Raw genomic sequence first — 8,089 nt, 5'->3', positions numbered from 1 at the left:
AAAGAAGAACAAGGCTAGAGTAAGATCTGAGACAAAGAAATCTGACTTTTACCAGAGCTGACCAGAGGAAAACACAAAAACAGTCCCCCACTACCACAAATAATGCAGTTGAGTTTCCCACATTTGGGGAAATCACAGGGGTCAGCATACCCAGAATGCAATGAATGAACCTCACCCTGGGAGAACAATCTTTATGACCATGGTATCTCCTATGCAAAATAAGTATGATTTGGGATAGGGCTGGGGAGGGCCGCTGCTCAGGCACATCTCTGTCAAGTAAAGGAGATTCAACTGAGGCAGCACAAGGGAACTCTCATCTGGGGACAACAACTGCAGGGAGAACACATATTTTCAGATGAACATGGGAGGGCAGAAGGCTGCCTAATACTGAAGCATGCCCAAACAACAAACCAAATGCAACAACTAGTACAAGCATTCCTGGGGGAAGGTCTGCAGAAGACGGATTTGCATACGGTGATGTCATCCAAGCAGTGGGCCAAAGTTGGCTGGAACCCTCATCTGCATATGAAAAGAGAAAAGGGGTATGCAGGGCATGGCGGCCTTTTGCGGCGCTTGGATGACCCTTAGTTCGCATTAAACACCCCCACCCTCCTTCGGTGTGGGGCTCATGTTGGCCATGCCCCAGCCCCTGAAGCATTCAAGCTGATTTCTTGCAGCAGCTTGGCACTGTAACAGCTCCAGAGCTGCTCTGTACGGCAAGTAAAAGGGTGTGGGCCCTGCAGCACTACCTGTAGTTTGCATTGTGCATTGGAAGGCACAAAGTAAGCAGACGGGAGAAGTAAGGATAGTGCGCAAGGCCATAGAATGGAGCGGCTTAAGAAAAGAGAAGTGGAAACAGACAGCAAACTAGGCTGGAGAGAGACCTGAGACAAAGAGATCTGAATTATACGAGAGCCGACCAGGGGAAACACAAATTATGCAGTCAAGTTTCCCACATTTGGGGAAATCGCAGGAGCAGCACACCCAGAGTGCAATGGGTGAGCCTTGCCCTGGGAGAAGCACCTACGTGATCATAGTATCTCACCTGGCAGGTAAGTAGGAGTTGGGCTAGAGCTGGGGAGGGTCGCTGCTCGGGTACCCCCCCTGTCAAGTGAAGGAGATCCAACTGAGGCAGCACAAGGGAATTCTCGAAAGAAGAACAAGGCTAGAGGAAGATCTGAGACAAAGAAATCTGACTTTTACCAGAGCTGACCAGAGGAAAACACAAACACAGTCCCCCACTACCACAATTAATGCTGTCGAGTTTCCCACATTTGGGGAAATCACAGGGGTCAGCATACCCAGAATGCAATGAATGAACCTCACACTGGGAGAATAATCTTCATGACCATGGTCTCTCCTATGCAAAATAAGTATGATTTGGGATAGGGCTGGGGAGGGCCGCTGCTCAGGCACATCTCTGTCAAGTAAAGGAGATTCAACTGAGGCAGCATAAGGGAACTCTCATCTGGGGACAACAACTGCAGGGAGAACACATATTTTCAGATGAACATGGGAGGGCAGAAGGCTGCCTAATACTGAAGCACCCCCAAACAACAAACCAAATGCAACAACTAGTGCAAGCATTCCTGGGGGAAGGCCTGCCACAGATGGATTTGCATATGGTGATGTCATCCAAGCAGTGGGTCAAAGTTGGCTTCAACCCTCGTCTGCATATGAAAATAAAAAAGGGGTGTGCAGGGCATGGCGGCCTTTTGCGGTGCTTGGATGACCCCTAGTTCGCATTAAACACCTCCACCCTCCTTCGGTGTGGGGCTCATGTTGGCTATGCCCCAGCCACTGAAGCATTCAAGCTGATTTCTTGCAGCAGCTGGGCACTGTAACAGCTCCAGAGCTGCTCTGTAAGGCAAGTAAAAGGGTGTGGGCCCTGCAGCACTACCTGTAGTTTGCATTGTGCGTTGGAAGGCACGAAGTAAGCAGACGGGAGAAGTCAGGATAGTGCGCAAGGGCATAGAAGGGAGCGGCTCAAGAAAAGAGAAGTGGAAACAGACAGCAAACTAGGCTGGAGAGAGACCTGAGACAAAGAGATCTGAATTATACGAGAGATGACCAAGGGAAACACAAATTATGCAGTCAAGTTTCCCACATTTGGGGAAATCGTAGGAGCAGCACACCCAGAGTGCAATGGGTGAGCCTTGCCCTGGGAGAAGCACCTTCCTGATCATAGTATCTCACCTGGCAGGTAAGTAGGAGTTGGGCTAGAGCTGGGGAGGGTCGCTGTTCGGGCACCCCCCTGCCAAGTGAAGGAGATCCAACTGAGGCAGCACAAGGAAACTCTCGAAAAAAGAACAAGGCTAGAGGAAGATCTGAGACAAAGAAATCTGACTTTTACCAGAGCTGACCAGAGGAAAGCACAAACACAGTCCCCCACTACCACAAATAATGCAGTCGAGTTTCCCACATTTGGGGAAATCACAGGGGTCAGCATACCCAGAATGCAATGAATGAACCTCACCCTGGGAGAACAATCTTCATGATAATGGTATCTCCTATGCAAAATAAGTATGATTTGTGATAGGGCTGGGGAGGGCCGCTGCTCAGGCACATCTCTGTCAAGTAAAGGAGATTCAACTGAGGCAGCACAAGGGAACTCTCATCTGGGGACAACAACTGCAGGGAGAACACATATTTTCAGATGAACATGGGAGGGCAGAAGGCTGCCTAATACTGAAGCATCCCCAAACAACAAACCAAATGCAACAACTAGTGCAAGCATTCCTGGGAGAAGGCATGCAGCAGATGGATTTGCATATGGTGATGCCATCCAAGCAGTGGGTCAAAGTTGGCTTCAACCCTCGTCTGCATATGAAAAGAGAAAAGGGGCGTGCAGGGCATGGCGGCCTTTTGCGGCGCTAGGATGACCCCTAGTTCGCATTACACACCTCCACCCTCCTTCGGTGTGGGGCTCATGTTGGCTATGCCCCAGCCCCTGAAGCATTCAAGCTGATTTCTTGCAGCAGCTGGGCACTGTAACTGCTCCAGAGCTGCTCTGTAAGGCAAGTAAAAGGGTGTGGGCCCTGCAGCACTACCTGTAGTTTGCATTGTGCGTTGGAAGGCACGAAGTAAGCAGACGGGAGAAGTCAGGATAGTGCGCAAGGGCATAGAAGGGAGCGGCTCAAGAAAAGAGAAGTGGAAACAGACAGCAAACTAGGCTGGAGAGAGACCTGAGACAAAGAGATCTGAATTATACGAGAGATGACCAAGGGAAACACAAATTATGCAGTCAAGTTTCCCACATTTGGGGAAATCGTAGGAGCAGCACACCCAGAGTGCAATGGGTGAGCCTTGCCCTGGGAGAAGCACCTTCCTGATCATAGTATCTCACCTGGCAGGTAAGTAGGAGTTGGGCTTGAGCTGGGGAGGGTCGCTGCTCGGGCACCCCCCTGTCAAGTGAAGGAGATTCAACTGAGGCAGCACAAGGAAACTCTCAAAAAAAGAACAAGGCAAGAGGAAGATCTGAGACAAAGAAATCTGACTTTTACCAGAGCTGACCAGAGGAAAGCACAAACACAGTCCCCCACTACCACAAATAATGCAGTCGAGTTTCCCACATTTGGGGAAATCACAGGGGTCAGCATACCCAGAATGCAATGAATGAACCTCACCCTGGGAGAACAATCTTCATGACCATGGTATCTCCTATGCAAAATAAGTATGATTTGGGATAGGGCTGGGGAGGGCCGCTGCTCAGGCACATCTCTGTCAAGTAAAGGAGATTCAACTGAGGCAGCACAAGGGAACTCTCATCTGGGGACAACAACTGCAGGGAGAACACATATTTTCAGATAAACATGGGAGAGCAGAAGGCTGCCTAATACTGAAGCACCCCAAACAACAAACCAAATGCAACAACTAGTACAAGCATTCCTGGGGGAAGGTCTGCAGAAGACGGATTTGCATACGGTGATGTCATCCAAGCAGTGGGCCAAAGTTGGCTGGAACCCTCATCTGCATATGAAAAGAGAAAAGGGGTATGCAGGGCATGGCGGCCTTTTGCGGTGCTTGGATGACCCTTAGTTCGCATTAAACACCTCCACCCTCCGTCGGTGTGGGGCTCATGTTGGCTATGCCCCAGCCCCTGAAGCATTCAAGCTGATTTCTTGCAGCAGCTGGGCACTGTAACAGCTCCAGAGCTGCTCTGAAAGGCAAGTAAAAGGGTGTGGGCCCTGCAGCACTACCTGTAGTTTGCATTGTGCGTTGGAAGGCACAAAGTAAGCAGACAGGAGGAGAAGTCAGGAGAGTCCACAAGGGTATAGAAGGGAGGGGCTCAAGAAAAAAGAAGTGGAAACAGACAGCAAACTAGGCTGGAGAGAGACCTGAGACAAAGAGATCTGAATTATATGAGAGCCGACCAGGGGAAACACAAATTATGCAGTCAAGTTTCCCACATTTGGGGAAATCGCAGGGGCAGCACACCCAGAGTGCAATGGGTGAGCCTTGCCCTGGGAGAAGCACCTACATGATCATAGTATCTCACCTGGCAGGTAAGTAGGAGTTGGGCTAGAGCTGGGGAGGGTCGCTGCTCGGGCACCCCCCTGTCAAGTGAAGGAGATCCAACTGAGGCAGCACAAGGGAACTCTCGAAAGAAGAACAAGGCTAGAGGAAGATCTGAGACAAAGAAATCTGACTTTTACCAGAGCTGACCAGAGGAAAGCACAAACACAGTCCCCCACTACCACAAATAATGCAGTTGAGTTTCCCACATTTGGGGAAATCACAGGGGTCAGCATACCCAGAATGCAATGAATGAACCTAACCCTGGGAGAACAATCTTCATGACCATGGTATCTCCTATGCAAAATAAGTATGATTTGGGATAGGGCTGGGGAGGGCCGCTGCTCAGGCACATCTCTGTCAAGTAAAGGAGATTCAACTGAGGCAGCACAAGGGAACTCTCATCTGGGGACAACAACTGCAGGGAGAACACATATTTTCAGATGAACATGGGAGGGCAGAAGGCTGCCTAATACTGAAGCACCCCCAAACAACAAACCAAATGCAACAACTAGTAAAAGCATTCCTGGGAGAAGGTCTGCAGAAGACGGATTTGCATACGGTGATGTCATCCAAGCAGTGGGCCAAAGTTGGCTGGAACCCTCATCTGCATATGAAAAGAGAAAAGGGTTATGCAGGGCATGGCGGCCTTTTGCGGTGCTTGGATGACCCCTAGTTCGCATTAAACACCTCCATTCTCCTTCGGTGTGGGGCTCATGTTGGCTATGCCCCAGCCCCTGAAGTATTCAAGCTGATTTCTTGCAGCAGCTGGGCACTGTAACAGCTCCAGAGCTGCTCTGTAAGGCAAGTAAAAGGGTGTGGGCCCTGCAGCACTACCTGTAGTTCGCATTGTGCGTTGGAAGGCACAAAGTAAGCAGACAGGAGAAGTCAGGAGAGTGCACAAGGGCATAGAAGGCAGGGGCTCAAGAAAAGAGAAGTGGAAACAGACAGCAAACTAGGCTGGAGAGAGACCTGAGACAAAGAGATCTGAATTATACGAGTAGCCAACTAGAGGAAACACAAATTGTGCAGTCAAGTGTCCCACATTTGGGGAAATCGTAGGAGCAGCACACCCAGAGTGCAATGGGTGAGCCTTGCCCTGGGAGAAGCACCTTCCTGATCATAGTATCTCACCTGGCAGGTAAGTAGGAGTTGGGCTAGAGCTGGGGAGGGTCGCTGCTCGGGCACCCCCCTGTCAAGTGAAGGAGATCCAACTGAGGCAGCACAAGGAAACTCTCGAAAAAAGAACAAGGCTAGAGGAAGATCTGAGACAAAGAAATCTGTATTTTACCAGAGCTGACCAGAGGAAAGCACAAACACAGTCCCCCACTACCACAAATAATGCAGTCGAGTTTCCCAATTTGGGGAAATCACAGGGGTCAGCATACCCAGAATGCAATGAATGAACCTCACCCTGGGAGAACAATCTTCATGACCATGGTATCTCCTATGCAAAATAAGTATGATTTGGGATAGGGCTGGGGAGGGCCGCTGCTCAGGCACATCTCTGTCAAGTAAAGGAGATTCAACTGAGGCAGCACAAGGGAACTCTCATCTGGGGACAACAACTGCAGGGAGAACACATATTTTCAGATGAACATGGGAGGGCAGAAGGCTGCCTAATACTGAAGCACCCCCAAACAACAAACCAAATGTAACAACTAGTGCAAGCATTCCTGGGAGAAGGTCTGCAGAAGACGGATTTGCATACGGTGATGTCATCCAAGCAGTGGGCCAAAGTTGGCTGGAACCCTCATCTGCATATGAAAAGAGAAAAGGGTTATGCAGGGCATGGCGGCCTTTTGCGGTGCTTGGATGACCCCTAGTTCGCATTAAATACCTCCACCCTCCTTCGGTGTGGGGCTCATGTTGGCTATGCCCCAGCCCCTGAAGCATTCAAGCTGATTTCTTGCAGCAGCTGGGCACTGTAACAGCTCCAGAGCTGCTCTGTACGGCAAGTAAAAGGGTGTGGGCCCTGCAGCACTACCTGTAGTTCGCATTGTGCGTTGGAAGGCACAAAGTAAGCAGACGGGAGAAGTCAGGATAGTGCGCAAGGGCATAGAAGGGAGCGGCTCAAGAAAACAGAAGTGGAAACAGACAGCAAACTAGGCTGGAGAGAGACCTGAGACAAAGAGATCTGAATTATACGAGCGCCGACCAGGGGAAACACAAATTATGCAGTCAAGTTTCCCACATTTGGGGAAATCGCAGGAGCAGCACACCCAGAGTGCAATGGGTGAGCCTTGCCCTGGGAGAAGCACCTTCATGATCATAGTATCTCACCTGGCAGGTATGTAGGAGTTGGGCTAGAGCTGGGGAGGGTCGCTGCTCGGGTACCACCCTGTCAAGTGAAGGAGATCAAACTGAGGCAGCACAATGGAACTCTCGAAAGAAGAACAAGGCTAGAGTAAGATCTGAGACAAAGAAATCTGACTTTTACCAGAGCTGACCAGAGGAAAACACAAAAACAGTCCCCCACTACCACAAATAATGCAGTTGAGTTTCCCACATTTGGGGAAATCACAGGGGTCAGCATACCCAGAATGCAATGAATGAACCTCACCCTGGGAGAACAATCTTTATGACCATGGTATCTCCTATGCAAAATAAGTATGATTTGGGATAGGGCTGGGGAGGGCCGCTGCTCAGGCACATCTCTGTCAAGTAAAGGAGATTCAACTGAGGCAGCACAAGGGAACTCTCATCTGGGGACAACAACTGCAGGGAGAACACATATTTTCAGATGAACATGGGAGGGCAGAAGGCTGCCTAATACTGAAGCACGCCCAAACAACAAACCAAATGCAACAACTAGTACAAGCATTCCTGGGGGAAGGTCTGCAGAAGACGGATTTGCATACGGTGATGTCATCCAAGCAGTGGGCCAAAGTTGGCTGGAACCCTCATCTGCATATGAAAAGAGAAAAGGGGTATGCAGGGCATGGCGGCCTTTTGCGGCGCTTGGATGACCCTTAGTTCGCATTAAACACCCCCACCCTCCTTCGGTGTGGGGCTCATGTTGGCCATGCCCCAGCCCCTGAAGCATTCAAGCTGATTTCTTGCAGCAGCTTGGCACTGTAACAGCTCCAGAGCTGCTCTGTACGGCAAGTAAAAGGGTGTGGGCCCTGCAGCACTACCTGTAGTTTGCATTGTGCATTGGAAGGCACAAAGTAAGCAGACGGGAGAAGTAAGGATAGTGCGCAAGGCCATAGAATGGAGCGGCTTAAGAAAAGAGAAGTGGAAACAGACAGCAAACTAGGCTGGAGAGAGACCTGAGACAAAGAGATCTGAATTATACGAGAGCCGACCAGGGGAAACACAAATTATGCAGTCAAGTTTCCCACATTTGGGGAAATCGCAGGAGCAGCACACCCAGAGTGCAATGGGTGAGCCTTGCCCTGGGAGAAGCACCTACGTGATCATAGTATCTCACCTGGCAGGTAAGTAGGAGTTGGGCTAGAGCTGGGGAGGGTCGCTGCTCGGGTACCCCCCCTGTCAAGTGAAGGAGATCCAACTGAGGCAGCACAAGGGAATTCTCGAAAGAAGAACAAGGCTAGAGGAAGATCTGAGACAA

At 50.2% G+C, this 8,089-nt stretch overlaps 12 non-coding genes and 2 pseudogenes across 12 annotated transcripts; all 14 read right to left on the bottom strand.

Annotated features, from left to right (window-relative positions):
• Window positions 1-62: 62 nt before the first annotated feature.
• On the bottom strand, window positions 63-226 carry LOC135005450 (U1 spliceosomal RNA). The gene has a single exon (XR_010206025.1). It is a non-coding gene; the product is annotated as a U1 spliceosomal RNA (small nuclear RNA).
• Window positions 227-897: 671 nt separating this feature from the next.
• Window positions 898-1,060, bottom strand: LOC135005459 (U1 spliceosomal RNA). The gene has a single exon (XR_010206034.1). It is a non-coding gene; the product is annotated as a U1 spliceosomal RNA (small nuclear RNA).
• Window positions 1,061-1,213: 153 nt separating this feature from the next.
• On the bottom strand, window positions 1,214-1,377 carry LOC135005452 (U1 spliceosomal RNA). The gene has a single exon (XR_010206027.1). It is a non-coding gene; the product is annotated as a U1 spliceosomal RNA (small nuclear RNA).
• Window positions 1,378-2,048: 671 nt separating this feature from the next.
• On the bottom strand, window positions 2,049-2,211 carry LOC135005457 (U1 spliceosomal RNA). Its single transcript, XR_010206032.1, has one exon. It is a non-coding gene; the product is annotated as a U1 spliceosomal RNA (small nuclear RNA).
• A 152-nt stretch (window positions 2,212-2,363) lies between these two features.
• Window positions 2,364-2,527, bottom strand: LOC135005475 (U1 spliceosomal RNA). The gene has a single exon (XR_010206045.1). It is a non-coding gene; the product is annotated as a U1 spliceosomal RNA (small nuclear RNA).
• Window positions 2,528-3,198: 671 nt separating this feature from the next.
• LOC135005456 (U1 spliceosomal RNA) lies at window positions 3,199-3,361 on the bottom strand. Its single transcript, XR_010206031.1, has one exon. It is a non-coding gene; the product is annotated as a U1 spliceosomal RNA (small nuclear RNA).
• A 152-nt stretch (window positions 3,362-3,513) lies between these two features.
• LOC135005442 (U1 spliceosomal RNA) lies at window positions 3,514-3,677 on the bottom strand. The gene has a single exon (XR_010206018.1). It is a non-coding gene; the product is annotated as a U1 spliceosomal RNA (small nuclear RNA).
• Window positions 3,678-4,371: 694 nt separating this feature from the next.
• On the bottom strand, window positions 4,372-4,513 carry LOC135005460 (U1 spliceosomal RNA; annotated as a pseudogene).
• Window positions 4,514-4,665: 152 nt separating this feature from the next.
• Window positions 4,666-4,829, bottom strand: LOC135005465 (U1 spliceosomal RNA). Its single transcript, XR_010206036.1, has one exon. It is a non-coding gene; the product is annotated as a U1 spliceosomal RNA (small nuclear RNA).
• Window positions 4,830-5,512: 683 nt separating this feature from the next.
• Window positions 5,513-5,664, bottom strand: LOC135005463 (U1 spliceosomal RNA; annotated as a pseudogene).
• A 152-nt stretch (window positions 5,665-5,816) lies between these two features.
• On the bottom strand, window positions 5,817-5,979 carry LOC135005454 (U1 spliceosomal RNA). Its single transcript, XR_010206029.1, has one exon. It is a non-coding gene; the product is annotated as a U1 spliceosomal RNA (small nuclear RNA).
• Window positions 5,980-6,650: 671 nt separating this feature from the next.
• Window positions 6,651-6,813, bottom strand: LOC135005453 (U1 spliceosomal RNA). Its single transcript, XR_010206028.1, has one exon. It is a non-coding gene; the product is annotated as a U1 spliceosomal RNA (small nuclear RNA).
• A 152-nt stretch (window positions 6,814-6,965) lies between these two features.
• LOC135005449 (U1 spliceosomal RNA) lies at window positions 6,966-7,129 on the bottom strand. Its single transcript, XR_010206024.1, has one exon. It is a non-coding gene; the product is annotated as a U1 spliceosomal RNA (small nuclear RNA).
• Window positions 7,130-7,800: 671 nt separating this feature from the next.
• On the bottom strand, window positions 7,801-7,963 carry LOC135005458 (U1 spliceosomal RNA). Its single transcript, XR_010206033.1, has one exon. It is a non-coding gene; the product is annotated as a U1 spliceosomal RNA (small nuclear RNA).
• Between the last annotated feature and the right edge of the window lie 126 nt (window positions 7,964-8,089).

Source organism: Pseudophryne corroboree, unplaced genomic scaffold, assembly GCF_028390025.1.
Source record: "Pseudophryne corroboree isolate aPseCor3 unplaced genomic scaffold, aPseCor3.hap2 scaffold_2025, whole genome shotgun sequence".
Taxonomy (NCBI): Eukaryota; Metazoa; Chordata; class Amphibia; order Anura; family Myobatrachidae; genus Pseudophryne; species Pseudophryne corroboree.
Note: the sequence above shows the minus strand (reverse complement) of the source record. Positions and strands in the feature narration are given on the sequence as shown.